Source organism: Rhinoderma darwinii, chromosome 1 (genome assembly GCF_050947455.1).
Source record: "Rhinoderma darwinii isolate aRhiDar2 chromosome 1, aRhiDar2.hap1, whole genome shotgun sequence".
Classification (NCBI taxonomy): domain Eukaryota; kingdom Metazoa; phylum Chordata; class Amphibia; order Anura; family Rhinodermatidae; genus Rhinoderma; species Rhinoderma darwinii.
Window position 1 is genome coordinate 257303188 of NC_134687.1, and position 22685 is coordinate 257325872.

The 22685-nt window shown below is 42.2% G+C and overlaps 1 protein-coding gene across 8 annotated transcripts in view; it reads right to left on the reverse strand.

Moving 5' to 3' along the window:
• TCF3 (transcription factor 3) overlaps window positions 1-22380 on the reverse strand; it is a 247019-nt gene extending 224639 nt beyond the window's left edge. For 5 of the 8 annotated variants that reach the window (XM_075863682.1, XM_075863689.1, XM_075863691.1 and 2 more), the window contains exon 1: window positions 22264-22380. The gene's annotated coding sequence lies outside the window, so the exon portion shown is untranslated. Of the gene's footprint in view, window positions 1-21583; window positions 21856-22263 lie in introns of those variants that run through there. The other 3 variants (XM_075863678.1, XM_075863694.1, XM_075863671.1) reach the window with 3 other exon arrangements.
• Between the last annotated feature and the right edge of the window lie 305 nt (window positions 22381-22685).

Below are 22685 nucleotides of genomic sequence, written 5' to 3' on the forward strand. Positions count from 1 at the left end.
TGCTGCTATTATATTACAATGTGTTTTTTGTGCAAAAGTTGTTGCTGAACTGCTTGTGTTTTTGCTAACAGTTCTGCAATGCATTGTAATGAACTATATACAGGAAGCACCTAACAAACTTCAACACGGGTGAAAACTATATCCATCAATTATTTCCTTTAAAATGCAACAGAACTGCAGCATTAGGCCTTAGTCACACGGACATGTCCATTTTGCGCGCTCCAAAAATAATGCGTTTTGCGCACGCAAGAGGTCCGTGGCTGCGTGATTTTCACGCAGTCACCATCATGATGACACTCTGGTTTTATGTTTACAACCAGAAAAGCACGTGGTGCTTTTCTTGATTGATTCGATTTTACTACTGTTGCGCGAATCACGCGCGGGCACGCGGAACTGCTTCCGTGTGCCGAGCGCGATTTGCACGCACCCATTCACTTCAATGGGTGCGTGCAGCGCGAAACACGGGCAAATATAGGACGTCATGAGTTTCACGCAGCGCACATACACTGCGTGAAATTCACTGACAGTCTGAACGGCCCCATTCATTAACATAGGTCCGTGCGACGCGTGTGAAAATTACGCACGTAGCACGGACTTAAAACACGTTCGTGTGAATAAGGCCTTACAGAGACAAAAAACGCATGCAGATGACCGCATGTGGTTTTCAAACGCAACAAAACCGCATCAACGACACATCGTGTGGCCTTACCCTAAGGCTGGATTCACACGAGCACATTACGTCCGTAATGGACGGAACGTATTTCGGCCGCAAGTCCCGCAGCGAACACAGTGCAGGGAGCCGGGCTCCTAGCATCATAGTTATGTACGACGCTAGGAGTCCCTGCCTCTCCGTGGAACTACTGTCCCGTACTGAAAACATGATTACAGTATGGGACAGCAGTTCCATGGAGAGACAGGGACTCCCAGCGTCGTACATTAGTATGATGCTAGGAGCCCGGCTCCCTGCAGTGTGTTCGCTCCGGGACTTGCGGCCGAAATACGTTCCATCCATTACGGACGTAATGTGCTCGTGTGAATCCAGCCTAACAGTTCTGCAATGCATTGTAATGAACTATATACAGGAAGCACCTAACAAGCTTCAAGATGGGTGAAAACTATGTCCATCAATTATTTCCTTTAACCCCTTCCCGCAAAATTGTACATGAAGGATATGAAGCTAGCTCAGGAGCTGAGCTAGCGCCATCACCGTCGGGTGCCAGCTGTATGTTACAGCTGGCACCCTGAGGTATCGGCCAGGACCGGAGCTAGCCTCAGATCCGGCCGATTAATCCCTCACATGCTGCGTTCAATAGAGATCGCAGCATGTGAAGAGTTGTTAGCCGACGGCACCCCAGCAACGTGAGCGCTGGGTTGCCGGTGGCTGCAAAGGCGATCGGAGGCCTAATACCTCCAGGTCTGCCACCAACGAAAGCCTCCTATGCCCCGCTCGTCAGCGGAGCCTAAAAGGCTTCCGGTACCATTGGCAAGATGGCGCCGGCTCAGCTTCCGGCTCAGAAGCTGAGCCAGCGTCATCAGCAGTGGGTGTCCACTGTATGTTACAGCAGACACACTGCTGTAATGGCAGGAACCCGGAGCTAGCTCAGATTCCTGCCCTTAACCCCTTAGATACAGCGATCCAATGCAATCGCTGCATCTTAGTGGTTTGTAGCAAAATCGGCAGCCTGCCATGCGATGGCAAGGCTGCCAACTGCCACTATGGCAACAGGAGGCCCAACAATGGCCTCCAGTCTGCCATTACGAAAGTTGATTAGGCCCCGACCGAAGCCTGATCGACATGCTGTCAGTGAACTGACATTTCTAATAGATTGCACTACATAGATAGTGCAATGTATTAGAACATCAAACAAACAATTAGAGCTTCAAGTCCCCTAGTGGGACTAAAGAAAAGCGTTAAAAAAAAGTGTAAAAAAAAAAAGTAATAACAAATACATAAATGTTTCAAGTAAGAACATAAACCACTAAATCGCCCTTTTCCCTTATCAAATCATACTGAAAAAAATAAAGCCATACATATTTGGTATCGCTGCGACCGTAAAGACCTGAACTATAAAAATATTATGTTATTTATCCCGCACAGTGAACGCCATTAAAAAAAAAAAAATGCTGCCATAACTGATTTTTTTGGCCTCGGTCTTCAAAAAATTGAAATAAAAAGTCGCATGTATCCAAAAATGATACCTATAAAAACTATAACTCGTCTTGCAAAAAACAAGTCCGCATACAGCTCAGTCGACGAAAAAATTGAAAAAAGGTATCAAGGCTCTCACAACTTGACGACAAAAAAAAATACACTCATTACAAAAGTAACATTATTGTGCAAAAAGTTGTAAAACATAAAAAAAGTGACAAATTAGGTATCGCCGGAATCGTACTGACCCGCAGAATTATGTTAACATTATATTTTAAGATTGTGTGTTGAACGCTGCATAAAAAGAACTTAAAAAGTATGCCAGAATTGCTGTTTTTTTGTCACCTGGCCTCCCCAAAAAAAAGGGATAACAAGTGATCAAAAAGTCACATGTACCCCAAAATGGTACCAATAAAAAAAAACTACAGCTCGTCCCGCAAAAAACAGCCTTCATACCGCTACGTCTATGAAAAAACTAAAATTTGTTAAAGGAACAGTGTCATCACAAATTATTTTTTTATATGTCAAAGATGTTAGTGCTTTATTAAAAACGTTTATATTCATTTGTGTTTGTGTTTTACTTTTTCTTATTTTTACACTTTTTCTTCCCTATGGGGGCTGCCATTTTTTGTTCCATTTCTGTGTGTGTCGATTAACGACACATACAGACATGGAATACGGCAGCCACAGTCCCATAGGGACTGCGAACGGCTCCCGTCCCATTGACTTCAGTGTACGGCGTCTGTGTGGGATCTGCGCATGCGCCGCTCCCACACAGTCCAATTCGAAATTGGCGCCGTCCGGCGCCATTTTCCTGTGGACCGGAAGTCGCGGCCGGACAGTAATATTACTACTTCCGGTCGCGGCTTCCGGATTTGTGCACTTGGACCAGCGGCAGCAAACGGAGCGGAAGGGCCGGAGGGAGCCGCGGCGGCAGGAGCAGGTAAGAGATTTCAATGTATGTTCGTGTGTGTTTACTACTGTATGTAAACCTACTACACTGTGTGTTAGCTCAAAAAATGGCGACACACAGTGTAGGAGGTTACACCGTTCAAACCCCTCGTTTATCCCGGCACTAGCCAGGATAAAGGAGGGGGGGATGCTGAGAGCTCACTAGAGCGAGGGCTTTTTACCCAATTTTGCAAAGCTGCAATTTTGGGGACAGCTCCATCTAGTGACCAAAAATGGGTAGTATTATAAATTAGAATTAATTTATAATATTTCCTGACTAGTGAAAAAAATAAAAAAAATTTGAACAATGTTTAATCACCCACACACTAAATGTTTAATTTTTAAAAAAAAAAACATGTTTTTCTGGCAACACATTCCCTTTAAGGCTCCAAGAAGTCAGGAAAGAAAAAAAATATGCAATTGTGCAGGACCAAGGGGAACATTTCTTCTGTTTCAAGTGGCGAATTATCAAGGCACCTAAAATTAGGGAACCAGGAAGGTGAGGGCCCAAACATATATGCTGGAAGCGAGGGCGCCCATATTATACCAGGACAACACTTCCCAGCAGAATTCCCCAAACTGCAAAGGTGCAGAGTTTGGACCGAAAGGGGGATAAGAAAGGACGCCATATATCAGTGAGACAATGGCCTGTGCAGAAAGGATTGTGTCACAGCGTAACAAATCTATGAATCTTTTTATTATTATTTTTACCCTATTATTATACCATCTGACTATGCCCCTGATGTACTCTACCCAGTTTACATATGCCCCACATTATAAATGGAAACACCAGTTGAGAAAATGAAAATTTTGAGCTAAAGCTACGTCTTCCTGGGGAAAAAAAAGGAATTTTTTTATCTTCACTGCCCAATTCTAATAAAATCTATGAAACCCCTGTGGGGTCAAAATTCTCACTACACCCCTAGATGGATTCTTCAAGGGGTGTAGTTTTCTAAATAGAGTCACTTTTTTGGTCCCTCAGGGGCTTTGCAAATGTGACATGTCCTCCGCAAACCATTCCTGCTAAATTTGAGCTCCAAAAGCCAAATGGTGCTCTTTCCCTTCTGAGCCCTGCCGTGTGTCCAAACAGCCGTTTATTACCACATGTGGGGTATTGTTTTACTCGGGAGAAATTGCTTTACAAATGTTGCGGTGCTTTTTCTTTTAGTCCTTGTGGAAATTAGAAAAAATTAGCTAAACCTACATTTTCTTTGAAACAATGTAGATTTTCATTTTCACGGCCTACTTCCAACCATTTCTACAAAAAACCTGTCGGGTCAAAATGCTCACTATACCCCTAGATAATTTCCTCAAGGGGTGTAGTTTCCAAAATGGGGTCAGTTGGGGGGGGGGGATTTCCACTGTTTTGGCACGGCAAGAGCCCTTCAAGCCGGACATGGTGCCTAAAATATTTTCTAATAAAAAGGAGGCCCCAAAATCCTCTAGGTGCTCCTTTGCTTCTGAGGCCGGTGCTTCAGTCCATTACCACACCAGGGCCACATGTGGGATATTTCTAAAAACTGCAGAATCTGGGCAATAAATATGGAGTTGCATTTCTCTGGTAAAATCTTCTGTGTTACAAAAAAAATAGATTAAAAATGAATTTCTGCAAAAAAATATGACATTTGTAAATTTTACCTCTACATTGCTTTAATTCCTGTGAAACATCTAAAGCGGTAAGAAACTTTCTAAATGCTGTTTTTAATACTTTGAGGGGTGAAGTTTTTAAAATGGGGTGACTTATTGGGGGTTTCTAAAATAGAAGGCCCTAAAGTCACTTCACAACTGAACTGGCCCCTGTAATAATAGACTTGAAATTTTCTTGAAAATGTGAGAAATTGCTGCTAAAGTTCAAAGCCTTGTAACGTCTGAAAAACCTAGGGGGAAAAAAATAAAAAAAAAGGTATTTTCCAGAAACGATGCAAATCTAAAGTAGACATATGGGAGATGTTAATAAGCAACAATTTTGTGTGGTATTAATGTCTGTCTTACAAGCAGATACATTTAAGTTTAGAAACATGCAAATTTTTCACAAAATTTTGGTGTTTTTCATAATTAAATACTGAATGTAGAGCAAATTTTGCCAGTAACAAAGACCAATGTGTCACAATAAAAACAGTGACACGTCCAATTTAAAAAAATTGTCTGTGTCTTTAAGGGGTTAAAAACGCAACGGAACTGCAGCATTACAGAGACAAAAAAAGAATGCAGTTGACCGCATGCGGTTTTCAAACGCAACAACACCGCATCAACGACGCACCGTGTGGCCTTACCCTAATTCGCCAGACTTAAACCCAATTATGCATTTATACATCTGGGTACCAACAATCAGCATGCATCATATGTCCTAGGGGGAGCTATACAGGGGGAGTCAATTGTTGAGAAGGAACTGGGTGTACCTGTAGATCATACACTAAACAACAGCATGCAATGTCAATCAGCTGCTTCAAAGGCCAGCAAGATATTGTCGTGTATTAAAAGCAGTATGGACTCACGGGACAGGGATGTAATATTACCACTTTACAAAGCATTAGTGCGGCCTCATCTAGAATATACAGTTCAGTTCTGGGTTCCAGATCATAGAAAGGATGCCCTGGAGTTGGAAAAATACAAAGAAGAGCAACGAAGCTAATAAGGGGCATGGAGAATCTAAGTTATGAGGAAAGATTAAAAGAACTAAACCTATTAAGCCTTAAAAAAAAAACAACGACTATGGGGGAACATGATTAACTTATATAAATATATGAATGGCACATACAAAAAATATGGTGAAATCATGTTCCATGCAAAACCCCCTCAAAAAAACAAGGGGGCACTCCCTCCGCCTGGAAAAAGAAAGGTTCAACCTGCAGAGGCGACAAGCCTTCTATACTGTGAATCTATGGAATAGTCTACCGCAGGAGCTGGTCACAGCAGATGGCTTCAAAAAAGGCTTAGATAATTTCCTAGAACCAAAAAAATATAAGATCCTATGTGTAGAAATTTTTCCCATCCCTTGGTTGAACTTGACGGACATGTCTTTTTTTCAACCGTATCAACTATACAACCGAGTATCTGTGGGACCACCTCGATCATCTTTTCAGCTTTTTTTTTTTTTTAGCACCCCGCATTGCAGATTGCACCACCATCCCCCCTTGCAGATTGCACCAGCACCCACCCTTGTAGATCACAGCAGCACACGCCCTTTCTTGTAGATAGCGCAACTGTAGCTCCGTCTAGGAGATGAAGCCCCAGTCAGAGCGTCGGCAACCCCTGGCCGGGATTCAGCACCTAGTGGCAGCTCCAGTGGCACTATCTAGAAGGAAGGGTTGGTGGTGCTGCTATCTACAAGGGGGAGGTGGAGGTGTGATCTACATGTGGGGGTGTGATCTGCAAGGGTGTGTAGCAATATAAGTGGGCACTGTGTCACTAGCTACAGGAACATTGTGGCACCATCTACATGGGCACTGTGGTCTTTTCAGGGGATTGGGACAAAAAAATACCCTGAAAAAGGAAAGCCATTTGGGGACACACTGATGCAAAATGGACATGAAAAACTGACCATTGATCAGCTTTTAACCCCTTCCCGCTGCTGGACATACTATTAGGTCATGGTAGCCGTATCGTTCGCGCTCCATGACCTAATAGTACGTCACGGGATTAACGGCCATTTCGGCCGTCTCCACGACACATACAGGAGCTGTGACAGCTGCTGTCTTGTACAGCAGTTGCCGCAACTCCTACAGCGGGGACCGATCGCTGTGTCCCCGCTGATTAACCCCATAAAAGCCACGTTCAGTAGCGATTGCGTATTTTTAGGGGTTAAACCGACGTCCTGTTACACGATAGCGCCCGGCAATGGTAACCGGACGCCTAACAATGGCGTCCAGCTATGCCATCTAGGGAAGCCTCTAGTGGGTCCTGACTCAGGAACCACTATGCTTGCTGTCCGTGAGTAGCTGACAGCTCTAATACACTTCATTACGCATGTAAGTGCAGTGTATTAGAATAGCGATCAGGGCCTCCTGCCCTCAAGTCGGACAAAGTAAACAAAGTAAAAGAAAAGTTAAAAAATAAGTTGTGTAAAAAAGAAGAAAATAAAAGTTTTAGAAGTAATAAAAGTAAAAATCCCCCTTTTTCCCTCATCAGTCCTTTATTATGAATAAAAATAGATAAATAAACTATACATAATTGGTATCGCCACATCCGTAACGGGCTGAACTACAAAATTATTTCATTATTTATCCCGCGCGGTGAACGCCATAAAAGAAAATAATAATAAATCATAAAAGAATCACAATTTTTTTGTCACTTCACCTCCCAAAAAAATGGAATAAAAAGAGATCAAAAAGTCCCATGTACCTAAAAATGGTAATGTTCGAAACTGAAGTTCGTTACGCAAAAATCAAGTCCTCGCACGGCTTTATTGATGGAAAAATAAAAAAGTTCTGGCTCTTAGAACATGGCAACACAAAAAGTATTTTATTGTGCAAACGCCATAAGACATAAAAAAAAAAAAAAAGCTATAAACATAGTATCACCGTAATTGCCACACAGAATACAGTAAATACGTCATTCACAGCACACGGTGAACGATGTAAAAAATAAATAAAAATTTGCATAAAAACAATAGTAGAATTGCTATTTTTTAGTCACCACGTCACTTAAAAATAGAATAAAAACTAATCAAAAAGTCGCCTGCACCCCATGAAAACTACAATGAATTCCTCAAGGGGTCTAGTTTCCAAAATGGGGTCACTTTTGGGGGGTTTCCACTGTTTTGGCACAAGACCTCTTCAAACCAGACATGGTGCCTAATAAAAAGGCGGCCTCAAAATCCACTAGGTGCTCCTTTGCTTCGGAGGCCGGTCCTTCAGTCCATTATCACACTAGGGCCACATGTGGGATAATTTTCAAAACTGCAGAATCTGAGCAATAAGTATTAAGTTGCGTTTCTCTGGTAAAACCTTTTGCGTTATAAAAAAAAGAAAATGGTATAAAAAGGATTTTCTGAAAAACAAAACAAAATAAAAATAAAAATTTAAATTTCACCTCTACTTTGCTCTAAATTCCTATAAAACACAAAGGGTTAATAAACTTTCTAAATGCCGTTGTGAAAACTTTGAGGGGTCTAGGTTCTAAAATGGGGTGTTTGATGGGGGTGTCTAATATATAGGTCCCTCAAAGCAACTTCAGAACTGAACTGGAAACTAAAAAAAAAAAAAAAATGAGGCAATACTTCGCTTCTTACATTATACTGATAATGAGCCGTGCCCACCTTGAGATGGCCCAGTTTTGACCATTTGTATAAACGGAGACCCCTATTAGGCCATTTCAGTGCCTGGTTTGCCCAAGCATACACCCCCGAGAAGTGTACTTCTATTGATGAGTCCTTGGTGGATTTTAAAGGGAGGCTTCAATTCCGCCAGTACCTGCCGAGTAAGAGGGCAAGGTATGGTGTGAAGATGTATAAGCTGTGCGAGAGTGCATCAGGGTATACCTACAGATTTAGGATATATGAAGGGAAGGACATCAGTATTCAGCCCCCAGAATGCCCTCCCTTACTGGGAGTTAATGCAAAAATTGTGTGGGATTTGGTGCACCCACTGCTGGACCAGGGTTACCACCTCTACCTGGATAATTTTTATACCAGCGTCCCACTCTTCAAGTGCCTCGCTTCCAGAAGTCCTGCGACATGCGGCACTGCTAGAAGAAATCTGAGAGGCCTCCCTAAGACTCTGCTTGGGAAAGCCATCAGAAGGAGTGAGAGCAGGGCACAATCTAGCAGCATCATATTGTGTGTCAAGTACAAGGACAAGAGAGAGATGTCCTTGTATTGACAACAATACATGACCACACCAGTACCCGTGTACCTGTACGAGGTACCAGTACAGAGACCCCCAAACCAGACTGCATCCTGGACTACAATAGGTACATGAGAGGGGTGGACTTGTCAGATCAAGTCCTGAAGCCCTACAGCTCCATGTGCTGTGGTATATGAAGCTGGCCGTGCACATCATACAGATGGCATTGTACAACGTGTACGTGCTACGTCGATGTGCAGGCCAGACGGGAACTTTCCTGGAATTTCAAGAGGTGATTATCAAGAACCTAATCTTTAGGGACCAAGAAGGGGGCACCCAGTACTTCTGGAAGCGAGGCCACACGCATCGTACCAGGGCAACACTTTCCAGGAGAAGTTCCCAAACTGGGAAAAAGTCAAAAGAGATGCAAAGTCTGCTATAAGCGGGGGATAAGGAAGGACACAATATATCAATGTGACACGTGTCCCGAAAAACCAGGGCTCTGTATGAAAGAGTGTTTTAAAAATGTATCATAGATCCCTTAGATTTTTAATCTACCCTGACACACTCCGCACAACTTATCCTCCTCATCTTTCCCTTCTGAGCCCTGCTCCGTTCCCAGGCAGCTGATAACAGACGCTTGTAGTTTATTGCCATACCCAGGAAAACCCACATTAGTTTATGGGGTGTATATCTCCGGTGGGGCATGCTGGGCACAATATATTGGACACTGAAATGGCATATATGTAAAGAAAATTGCAAATCTCACTCTGCACCATACGCTGCGCATTCCTTTTTACACAATACCTGTGGGATCAAAATGCTCACTTAATCTCTAGATGAATGCCTTAAGCCTTAACCTTTACCACTGGGGCTCGGCAAATGCGACATGGCACGCAAAAAACAATCCAGCAAAATCTGGACTCCAAAGAACACATAGCGCTCCTTTCCTCTTGAGCCCTCCTATGGGCCCAAACGGCAGTTTATCACCACAAATGGGGTAAATTTCACAGCCCAATTCAAATAGGTGCTGTGAAAAAACCTGTGTGGTCAAAATGGTAACAACAACCATACATTAATTCCTTGAGGGGTGTAGTTTCCAAAATGGCATCACTTTTGGGGTATTCCTACGGTTTTGGCACCTCAACAACCTCTTCAAACCTGGCATGCTGCCTAAAATATATTCAAATAAAAAAATAAGAAGAGGCCCCAAAATGCACTAGGTGCTTCTAAAGGGGCTTGTTTTTTAGTCCACGAGAACACTAGAGCCACATGTCGGACATTTATATAAACTGCAGAATCTGGACAATACATATTTAGTAGTGTTTCTATGGTAAAACCTTCTGTGATACAGAAAAAATATGTAATACTATTGAAATTCAGCAAGAAAAATGAAATTTGCAAATTTCACCTCCACTTTGCTTTAATTCCTGTGAAATGCCTAAAGGGTTAAAAAAAAAAAAAAAACTTTCTAAAATGCTGTTTTTAATACTTTGAGGGGTAAAGTTTTTAAAATGGGGTGTTTTATGGGGGTTTCTAATACATTGGCCCCTCAAAGCCACTTCAGAACTGAACAGGTACCTTAAAAAAAAAAAAAAAAAAAAGGCTTTTGAAATTTTCTTAACCCCTTAGTGACCAGCCCATTTTAGGCCCTAATGACCAAGCTATTTTATTCGTTTTTCTATAGTCGCATTCAAAGAGCTATAACGTTTTTATTTTTTCGTCTACATAGCTGTATGAGGACTTGTTTTTTGCGGGATTAGTTGTGCTTTTTAATAGCACCATTTTTGGGTACATATAATTTTTATATTAACTTTTATTAACCTTTTTGGGGGGGGGGATTATAAAAAAAACCTGAAATTACGCCATTGTTCTATGCGTTTTTAAATTGACGCCGTTCACTATGCGACGTAAATAACATGTTACCTTTATTCTATGGGTCGGTACGATTACGGCGATACCACATGTGTAGAGGTTTTTTTATGTTTTATGACTTTTGCACAATAAAAACACTTTTGAACTAAAATTATTTGTTTTTGCATCGTCACATTCCAAGAGCCGTAATTTTTTTATTTTTCCATCAATGTAGTGATTTTTTGGGCTTGTTTTCTGCGGGACAAGACGTAGTTTTGAATGGTACTGTTTTGGGGTGCATGGGACTTATTGATTCATTTTTATTATGACTTTTTTGGGGGGCAATGGGAAAAAATTGAAATTTCGCCACAGTTTTTTGCGGTTTTTTTTACGGTGTTCACTTTGCGGTTTAAATTACATATTAACTTTATTAATGGAGTCATTACGGTCGCGGCGATACCATATATGTGTACTTTTTTTTTTTTACACTTACTAAATAAAACCACTTTTTATGGAAAAAAATGGATTTTTTTACTGTACTTTTTATTAATAATCTTTATTTCACTTTGATGACTTAGTTTATTAGTCCCACTAGGGGACTTTACTGTGCGATCTTGAGATCGCTGCTGTAATGCTTTGGTATACTTCGTAAACCAGAGCATTATTGCCTGTCAGTGTAAATCTGACAGGCAATCTGTTAGGACGTGCCTCCGGCGCGTCCTAACAGGAATATGTCCAGGGCAGACCTGGGGGCTTTTATCAAGCCCCCGGCTGCCATGACACCCCATCGGAGACCCACGATTGCATTCGCGGGCCGCCGATGGGTGACAGAGGGAGCTCACTCCCTCTGTAAACAAAGTTAAATGCCGCGGTCCCTATTGACGGCGGCATTTAATGGGTTCAACGGCCGCGATCGAAGTAAACTTCGATCGCGGGCGTTGGAGTAGGAGCTCAGCTGTCATCAGACAGCAGAGCCCCGGCTCCTGCCTGCACGGGAGACCTGTGCAGGACTTAGACTAGGCTGACGTGAAAAGGCGTCAGCCTAGCCTAAAGCCCATTAGTGACCGACGTAAAAAGGCGTATTAGTGGTCACTAAGGGGTTAATAAATGAATGTTCAAAAAACGATGCCAATCTAAAGTAGACATATGGGAAATGTGAACTAGTAACTATTTTGGGTGGTAGAACCATCTGTTTGACAAACAGATGCATTTAAATTCAGAAAAATGCTATTTTTTCTAAATTTTCTCTAAATTGTGCAGTTTTTCACAAATAAACACTGATTATAATCGAACAAATTTTATAACTAATATAAAGCCCAATGTGTCAAGAAAAAACAATCTCAGAATCGCTTGGATAAGTTTAAGCATTCCGAAGTCACCACATCATAAAGTGAAATATGTCAGATTTCAAATATAAGCTCTGAGCCTTAAGGCCAAAACAAGGCTGCGTCCTTAAGGGGTTAATGTCCTTCTTTTTTTTTTTTTTCGCTGTCGTGTGAACGTAGCCTGAAGGACTATGGTGCCAGAAGTCCCGTTCACATGTACCGTGGTCAGGCCGGGAAATCCGGCTGACACACGGACCGTTTTTTACAGTCCAATCCCGTCGTGTGAATCCGGCCTTAATGTAATTTATTTAACACCCCATCGTGGGGCCAATACTGACCGGGCCCTGTTCAGACTTCAGACACTATGATGTAATCTCGCCCCAAAGTGCCCGATCTGCCTGGCCAGCTGCAATTTACACTGCTGGCGTCTGCAATGTCGGAGACCGGCTGAGGTGGTAAAAGGCAGAGAGGGATGTTCGTGCACGCAGTGCATCATTGATTATAGATTCTGTTAACCTGTTCCTTGCCGGGGAACACAGAAGTTATAATCAATTAAACAGACATTTTTCCAATAGTATTTCTGATAAAGTATGTATTTGCAGAGGTTAAAAAGTTCTGAAGTTACATACAATTATTATAGCAATATATGTTTGACCCCTTAACGACACGTCACGTACTGGTACGCGGCAGACGTTAAGGGGAAGATGGAGCGAGCTCACAGGCTGAGCTTGCTGCATACACAGCGGGTGACGGCTGTGTTACACACTATACACTGCAACGGGCGGAATCAAAGTTCACTTTGATTATTTAACACCTTAAATGCCACGGTCTATCGCGACCTCAACATTTAAATTGTAAGGGTACGTTCACACGACAGTGTCCAACAGCTCCTGAATCGCTACAGAAGTGGTCAGGATTCTGAATACACATCCCGTCCTGGCTGGAGGTAATGTACATTCATTGTCATGACACATGAGTAGCGTTATAGTGTTATGTGACTGCAAATAGCGATATAGCTATATCTCTATCTGCAGAGTAAATGAATTGAGAGAAGTGTATGACGCTGATTGGTCACTGATTGGTCAGCGTCATACACTTCTCTCCACAATGCCCACTTGGTAATATAGTAAAACACGCCCAATTGTACATTGAGAAACTCATTAGCATAAAGCGAATATAGGGCATAACTCCGTCAAAAATGATCGTTTTTCTAAATAAAAAACACTGCTGTAATCTACATTACAGCGCCAATCACATCATGTACAAGATAGGGCACTTATAATGTGGTGACAGAGCCTCTAAGTGGCTAACATCACAAGTTGTCTTCTGTTAACCCTTTCATGCCGACAATCTGTATATACACATCCTTTTCGCGCATACCCCGTGCTGCCAGGGCGTGAATATACAGATCTCTGTTCCAGCCGGCATAGAGCTGTGAAAAGCGCTCTGACGCCGGCTGTGTCAGTGTCCCCGGCTCCCCAGCAACCTGTTCACTGACAGCCAAAACGATTGGTTCAATATGATCACCGTTATTAACTGCTTCCTGACCGCCCACAGTAAATTCACGGTGGGTGTTAAAAGCGCGATCCGGGTGTCTCAGAGCAGTGCTGACACCCAGATCGCGCTGTTAACCCCTGCCTCTTGTCCCGGAGACATGATCGGGACCTGATTGGTTCAGGTCCCGATCATGTGATCGCAGGGAAAGTTTGTTGTAGCAACAAACTGGAAAGTTTGTTGCTACAACAAACTTTCGAGGACCGATTGCGGGTCCGGCCATCGGTTGCATGGCAAAACCGGAGGCCATACAACGGCCTCCGGTCTGCCATTCACCAGCTGGTCCTCATATTCTTCCTGTCAGTGTGACTGTCAATGTCACACTGAAAGTTTATAACACGTTACACTACCTAGGTAGTGTAATGTATTATAGCAGCCATCAGTGCTGCAGGTCAAGTGGAAAAAAAAAAAGTGAAAAATAGCCTGTTGAAATTTTCTTGAAAATGTGAGAAATTGCTGCTAAAGTTCTAAGTCTTGTAACGTCTTAGAAAAATAAAATAAAAGGATGTTCAAAAAACTATGCAAATATAAAGTAGTCATATGGGGAATGTTATATTAATTAGCAACAATTTTGTGTGGTATTACTATCTGTTTTATAAGTAGATTACATTTAATTAAAATTAGAAAAACTATAATTTTTGCACATTTTCTTGAAATTTTGGTGTTTTCCACAAATAAGCTATGAATTTATTGACAAAATGTTTCCACTAACATAAAGTACAATATGTCACGAGAAAATCTCTGAATCGCTTCGATAGGCAAAAGCATTCCAGAGTTATTACCACATAAAACGATACGTCAGATTTGAAAAAATTGGGCTGGTCATTGAGGCATCGATGACCCTTGGTCCTGAAAGGGTTAAACAGAGAAGGATGTAGAGAAGTGTATTCAAATACAGCTGTGGGTAACGGTCTCTCTAGTGACATCACACCCATGTGACTACATTAGCCATAGGTTCCTGCACTGTATGCACAGCTATCCATGCACTGAAGACTCCATGCATAAACAGGATGTATCAAGGTGGTCCTTTATTCATGGCCATATAGTGTACATATGGCGGTGACTTTTCTGCACAGCTCAATAGAATCAGAGTAAGGGTATGTTCACACGGCCGTAAACAACCGAAAAATCGGAAGCAGAACGCCTCCAAACATCTGCCCATTGATTTCACCAGCCGAAAAGATTGGTTCAATATGATCACCGTTAACTGCTTCCTGACCGCCCACAGTAAATTCACATTGGCGCTTGCTGGGCTCTGTGCAGCGCCGACATGAGTTCACAGTGGGTGTTAAAAGCGATGTTTCTGTTTCGACGCCACGTTTTTTGGCGCAGCCGTTTTGAAAAACGGCCGCGAAAAAGAAGTGCAGGTTACTTCTTGGGACGTTTTTGGAGTGGTTTTTCATAGACTATTGAAAACGGCTCCAAAAACGCATCGAAAAACACGAGTGGCTTAAAAAACTTCTGAAAATCAGGAGCCGTTTTCCCTAGAAAACAGCTCCGTATTTTCAGACGTTTTTGAGTTTGTGTGTGAACATACCCTTAGGGTCAGTTCAGAGTTTTTTCGCAAAATCGCCTCACGTTGATTACCCGGGAGGCTCGGGGAAAAAAAGCGGCATGTCCTTTGTTGCCACAGATCCGCCTCTTACCTCCCATTGAAATCAATGGAGGTAGAAAAAGGTTTTCGCTGCATTTTTTGCCCACAGTCCTCAATGGCCGTGGCCGATGTTACTGCCTACAAAATACTGTGTTTATACTAGGCCTTAGGGTAGGTTTACACCCACAGTTAAAGCCTCATGCACACGACCGTAGCCATGTGCACAGCCGTGATTTTCGCGTCGGCCGGCAGCGGACTCTGAGCTGCGAGCACATCGCGGGCCGTGCACATGGCTGCGGCCATTATTTTCAATGAGCCCGGACCGCAGAATACGGACGTAATAAGACATGTCCGTTCTTTCTGCGGTGCGGGCTCCCGGGCCATGCACGGACCGTAAAAACTACTGTCGTGTGCATGGCCCCATAGAAATGAATGGGGCCGCAATCCACTGGGGAATTGCGGCCGCAAAAGCACGTTCGTGTGCATGAGGCCTTAAAATGGCTGAAAACTACAGCTGTTTTCAAGGGAAAACAGCCTCTGATTTTCAGCCGTTTTTGAAGCAGAAAATATTTGAGGCTTTTTATGAAGCCGTTTTAGGAGCCGTTTTTCAATTGACCCTATGAAAAATAGGTTCCAAAAACGGGTCAAGAATTGACGTACTAATTTTTACGCGGCGTCTTTTTACGCACCGGTATTTAAAAAACCGGCATTAAAAAAAAAAGCCCCCCCGTCTGAACAAAACGCCATTTATCCCATTGATAACAATAAGAAGCTGTTTGTCGGCGTTTCACTAGCGTTTTTCAAGCGTTTACGCCCCGAAATAGGACTGTAAACACTGCGTGTAAACATACCCTTAGGCCTGATTTACACTAACATGTCGGTTTTGCATCCGGAAAAAACGGACGTTTGTCATGCGTTGCAGTTCCGTGTGGCATCAGTGTGGCATCAGTTGTTGATGTTTGTTTATGAACACATTTCTTTATTTTTTTTTCACTTAATTTCTTATGAACTTGTGCGTGAATCACGGACAGCACACGAATGTGTGTCCGTGTGCTGTCCATGATTTTTCACACACCCATTGACTTCAATGTGTGCGTAATGCGCAAAAACACACAAAAATAGGACATGCAGCGAGTTTCACACAACGGAAACACGCTGCATGTCCAAATTGCCCCATTGAATTGCATAGGTCCATGTGACGGCCGTTCTTTTAACGGCCGTCACACGGACGTATTACACGTTCGTGTGAATAAGGCCTAGGGGAGGATTTACACGAACGTGTAATACGTCTGTGCAACGCGCGTGATTTTCACGCGACTCGCACAGACCTAGGTTAGTCTATGGGGCCGTGCAGACAGTCCGTGATTATTACGCAGCGGGTGTCCGCTGCGTGAAACGCACGACATGTCCTATATTTCTGCGCATCACGCACCCATTGAAGTCAATGGGTACGCGAAAATCACATGCACTACACGGAAGCACTTCCGTGTGCCGCGCGTGATTCGCGCAACAGCAGTAAGAAGTTTGAATGAAAACAGAAAAGCACCGCGTGCTTTTCTGTTTACAAACAGAGTGTCATAATGATGCCGGCTGCACGAAAATCACGCAGCCGCACGTCATATGGTGATGACACGGAGCTGTTAAGTGCCTTTTGCGAGCGCAAAACGCAGCGTTTTTTGCGCTCACAAAACGCACACGCTCGTGTAAATCCTCCCTTGGGTATGTTCACACGTACAAAAAAGTGGCTGAAAATTACAGAGCTGTTTTCAAGGCGAAACAACCTCTGATTTTCAGCCGTTTTTTAAGCAACTAGTGTTTTTTGCGCCGTTTGTGGAGCTGTTTTTCTATTGAATCAATGAAAAACTGCTTCAAAAATGGCTCAAGAAGTGACATGCACTTCTTTTTACGAGTTCCCCGTCGGAACAGAACACTATTTCCCATTGAAATCAATGGGCAGATGTTTGTAGGTGTTCTGCTTCCGATTTTTCAGCCGTTTTTCGGAGCGTTTTACGGCCCAAAAAACGGTTGAAAATAGGTTGTGTGAACATACCCTCACACTTCAAATACGTATGCAAACCGTTTCCCAATGATTTCAATGGGGAATACACTGTAGTTCATATGAGGTGTATTTTTACGCTGTGGAATTTTAAAAAATGCGTTGTAAAAATATGCCTCGTACAAAAGTAGTGACATGTCACTTCTTAAAGCGTTTTACATGCCGATTTTCAATTGAGCAAATGTTCAAAGTGAGAAAAAGATTGGCACCGCTTTGGCCCTCGGAGAACTACAAGTCTCAATAATCAGACGACCACATAGGTCTAAACGGGTTCAATTGAATCCACAACAGGTGGTGCTCAGTGGTGTGAATAGACAAGCACAGGTATAAGGGTATGTTCACACGCTTAACCAAAAACGTCTGAAAATACGGAGCTGTTTCCAAGGGAAAACAGCTCCTGATTTTCAGACTTTTTTTTATCAACTTGCGTTTTTCGCTGCATTTTTTACGGCAGTTTTTGGTTTGTTTTCTTTTAGAGTCAATGAAACGGCTCCAAAAACTGCTCAAGAAGTGGCATGCACTTTTTTACGCAGCCGTTTTTACGCGTAAAAAAAACGGCCTGTCGGAACAGAACGCCGTTTTCCCATTGAAATCAATGGGCAGATGTTTGGAGGTATTCTGCTTCCGATTGTTCGGCCTTTTACGGTCCGAAAAATGGCCGAAAATAAGCCATGTGAACATACCATCATAATAAAAAGTAGAAAAATATCCACGGCATTTAAGGTCGCGGCAGGCAAACAAAGGCAGCATGGATGTGGAGCACAAGCCTGCGGCTGTTTCGCGTGTACCCACGCTTTGTCAAGGCCTCAATTGACACTACAAAAAAACCGCTTTGAAAATACGCCTCAAAAACTATTTGACTATAAACTCTAAAAACGCCAGGATACCGAGGCTGTTTTCTCTCTTAATCAGCCTCGTATTTTTCTGCCTAAAACATATGCCGTGTGAACATACCGTATTCTTCTCACTTATTCACACGAGCGTTGTATACGTCCGTGTGACGGCAGTTAAAACCACGACTGTCACACGTATTTTAATCGGGCCGTTCAAAAGCTCCGTTGAATAATAGAACATGTCCTAGTTTCTTCCGTTTTCACTGATCCCTCCAAAGATTCAAGGCTATGAGATCCGTAAAAACAGTTCCTTTTTTCACGTCCGTGTATGCACTTATTCGTGTGAATAAGCCCTTAGATTGTAAGTTCTTATAGCCAGTTTTCTATCTTTCTTTTGTCTCATAAGGGTGCTTGTACACAGCCACAAGGGAGAAGACTGAATGCAGTTTACAAATTGTCGCGGTTTTGCAATGCATTTTTTGGGTCGTGCAGCTTGTATAGGTAAGGCTTATACGATTTACACGAGCGTGGCGTTTTGCACGCGCAAAAGGCACTTAACAGCTCCGTGTGTCATCCCATAGGATGTGCGGCTGCGTGATTTTCGCGCAGCCGTCATCATTATGACACTGTCTGTAAACAGAAAAGAACGACGTGCTTTTCGGTTTTCAATCATACTTCTTGCTGCTGTTGCGCGAATCACGCGCGTCCCACGGAAGTGCTTCCGTGTGCTGCGTGGGATTTTCACGCACCCATTGACTTCAATGGGTGCGTGATGCGCAAACAGTGCAGAAATATAGGACATGTCGTGCATTTCACACAGCGGACACATGCTGCGTGAAAATCACGGATTGTCTGCACGGCCCCATAGGCTAACATAGGTCTGTGCGAAGCGCGTGAAAATCACGCGCATTGCACGGACGTTCGTGTAAATCCGCCCTAAAGCACATTAAAACCATGTGCTTCATCTGTACAAGTCACGCAAAACTACGACAATTCACAGCAACATTTTGTGCTGTTGTAATGTGTGGCACAGCATCGCAGCTCGGCTGCTAAATTTCTAGTGAGGAGCAAATATCTATTTATGAAATAATCTCAAAAACAAAATTAAACACATTCTAGAGGGAGACAGTAGTATGTTTTATGAACCTAAACTACATAACTGAAAATAGACTTTGCTTTTTTTTTTAAATTTGCAAATAAACAAGGATCCTAATGGTCACATTTTTTCTATGGGTCCGTTATAATTCTGTTAGGTTTCCTTTTTTGTAAAAGAAAAAAATAAAATTTGGGAAAGCACTGCAGACTACATTTTACTTGCCAACAAACAGCAACGGAAACTCAACAAAACAGACTAGCGCTGATAGAAACAGAGCCCAATAGGCAACTTTACAGCGAATATATATAGCAAGTAAAAATTTATAGACACACACATACATATATATATATATATATATCTCAACTTCAGCAACCAATTATAAGAGAATAGAGGAAAATGTATACCTTACATCTAGAGCTGTAAAACCTGAGCAATCTTCTCAAGTTATATATTTTAATCAGGGTTTTAGCATAATTTTTTTTTAAAAAAGCCAGCATTTTTAAAAGGTTTTATATGCCATTTTTTATTTTGAAACGTGCATTTCTATTTGCGTTTTTCAAGTATGTTGTGTTTAGAAAAGGAAAAAATAAAATTTAAAAAAATGGACACGCCACAAACCAAAACACTGTATGCAGACTTTTCAATGTTTCACTATAGACTTTAAAAGTAACATCTGGCAGCTGCATTTAAAAAATAAAAAACACACGTGGAAAAAAACGCTGCGTGTAAACCTAGCCTAAATGTTGTACTGTTCATGTCAAATGTCTATGAAGCCTCATTCAGACGGGTGTATTGTACCCAGGTGTAACGGTTTATATTCCAGATGTAACACCAGGATGTAACCGCAGTTCACCTGGTTTGTACAATGTATTTTTGGTGCAGTATTTTTTGTGTGTCATTTTATCTAAATTTCTTGTTGGTTTTTTTGTATTTATTTTTTTAAGCAAAGAGTGGAGCATAAAGTGAGGAAAAGTATACTAAAGCAAAATCTCTCCAAACCTAAATTTAAAAAAAATAAATATATAAAACTGCACCAAAATGTATTGTGAACTAAGCCTAACAAAATCAGAAGCTCCACAACAGGTATATGTGTTAAACTTTTCGAAGACTACATTCTGTCTTGATACATATGTCGCACAGCTGCGACTACCAAGCCACGCCCCCACTCTCCTGTACCGCCCCAAGACAAAACTCAAAAGTCATACAAGTTATTAGAAGTCTCAAAAAAATGTTTGATAAATATAATTCATGCCACCCACAACAGTTTTCAGAACGCTCATCTAACAGTTTTTAATGAAGTTATAGATAAACCTGCCGTGCTTCACTTCTGTGTAGTTTGGAATGTACAAAGACAAAGCAACTGTCAAAATGACAATATATAAAGCATTCAGTAGGTTATCAATAGAACATAAATAGATCAATATTTACATATACTAGAAATCTATTAAACACACAGCACACACAAGTTTCTTTTTTCCTGTCAAGATGAATGCTCCAGTCCCTGTTCTAGCCAGTTAACACATAGCAGATGTTTCTGTAGCTCACAGAAAGATACCCCCTCCTCTCTACAACCACCACCTCCTTCTCATCCCTCCCCTCCTTTAACAAACGGAGCCTGCCAAACTCACTCAGGAAGAACCAATTCCTTATGGACAAAAGGTTCTCATCCACCATTACACCCCTGCCATGCGTCTTAGGAGAGCACAGCCCACAATACACATTAAGTTGGTGTACCTCCAAACACACATACAAAACTACACTCATGAACAAGTAGAATCATTGTGTAGAAATTAAAACTAGAAAGCTCTTACAATACACAACAGTGCAGATCACAACAACCTGGATTATTTGGGAGGGGTTAAAACTTAAAAGTTTACACTTTAGATTAATGGTTTGATCCCCTACCCCTTTAAGAAGAGTGACATTTGTTTAGAGAACATATATGATAGAAAAAAAAGGATTACTTGTAGAAAACAAAACAAAAAAAAAGACACAAAACAGTATTAGTGGATTATAGGGATATAAATTCATCTTCTGGTCACAGATCTTTGTAAAGGAGATACATATTTGAGACATCCGTTTTAGGCCAAGATAACATACATGTTATAGGAGGCAACACACACACACTATATATATATATATATATATATATATATATATATTACAAAATCTCATCATCTACTGATAATATAGATTTCACCATCATTTCTATTTTATAGGACATTGAAACAATCGTACAAAAAAAAAATGTTAGGCGAAAAGGCTTGTGACAGAAGAACGTACAACAGACAGATAAAGCAGGCAGCAAGTACACGTCTACAGTTCGATCTATGCATTCAGCAGCAATGGAAGGACATTTAAAGCAGACAACTGATAGATTCCATTTACCTCTCTACAAAGTCAACAACATCCAGGAGGATTTCATGGAGCTGGTAATGAATAATTCACCCCCCAGAAGAAGCAGGATGACTGTATTCCAGAAAAAAAACAAAGGTGCAGCGATGGAGTTGCTAAGACTTCGGGGGTTCCTCCAGTGACTGCCCCTTCCAGACTGGATTTTTTTAGGGGGCGGGGGATACAGATGTCTGTTTCTAGACTGGGAAACGGCAACTGTAACTACTTCTAGTGCTACAATGTAACCGAGAGAGACAGAGTAAGAAAGAGGGGGGGAGGGGAAGGGAAGAAATCCACACCTCCCCCCCTCAATAAAGCTCACCCCTCCCCCATTCCACTCCCCTCCATTCTCACTCCGTCTGCTACCAACCTCCCGCTCGTGCCATTTCTACGAAGCCCAGGCCACCACATTTAACTTCAGCTCTTGCCACTTTTTGCTTCGACGTTTTAAATCTAGCAGTACAATAAAACCGCCCCTCAGCCCGTTATGCAAGGATTCATTGTATCCAAGCTTCCAAACGAGCACGTTTTCTAGTAACATTCATATTCTGTGTAACTCGTTTCATAACAACCCCTATCCGAAACACACTGCCCCTTTTATTTACCAGTCAATTCCCAGACTTCGTTTCCTATTATATACAAGGTGACAAACACCCCCAAAAAATAGTACTTACACTTGGCTGTCCGTAAACTGCCCCCAGCCCGAGGCAACAGAGGGCGGGAGAGATGGACTATTTCGCCTCACGCGAAAGGATACTAAGAGATAGCGCAGCGAAGTTGTATATGTTTTACCGTCACTGTGAGAGTGCTCCGCCGCCCCCTCAGAATGAACCAATCGTGAACGTAAAAAGGGATGACTGACAGCCGACCAGTCAAATCAAGGCGCGAAGATCACTTCGCCCTATATGTTTGCCTTCTGCTCATGCTCAAACCCTTTCTGAAGTGAGGCCGCTGTTTAGTGAATGTCGTTCTCCGATTGCGCGGCTCATTGTGTTTGTTGTAGTTTTACATTTGTACTCTGGGCAGATGACTTTACACCCATATCACATAGTAGTTACGTAAAATAGCGAAATAAAGGAAATGACGCGTTTTTCGT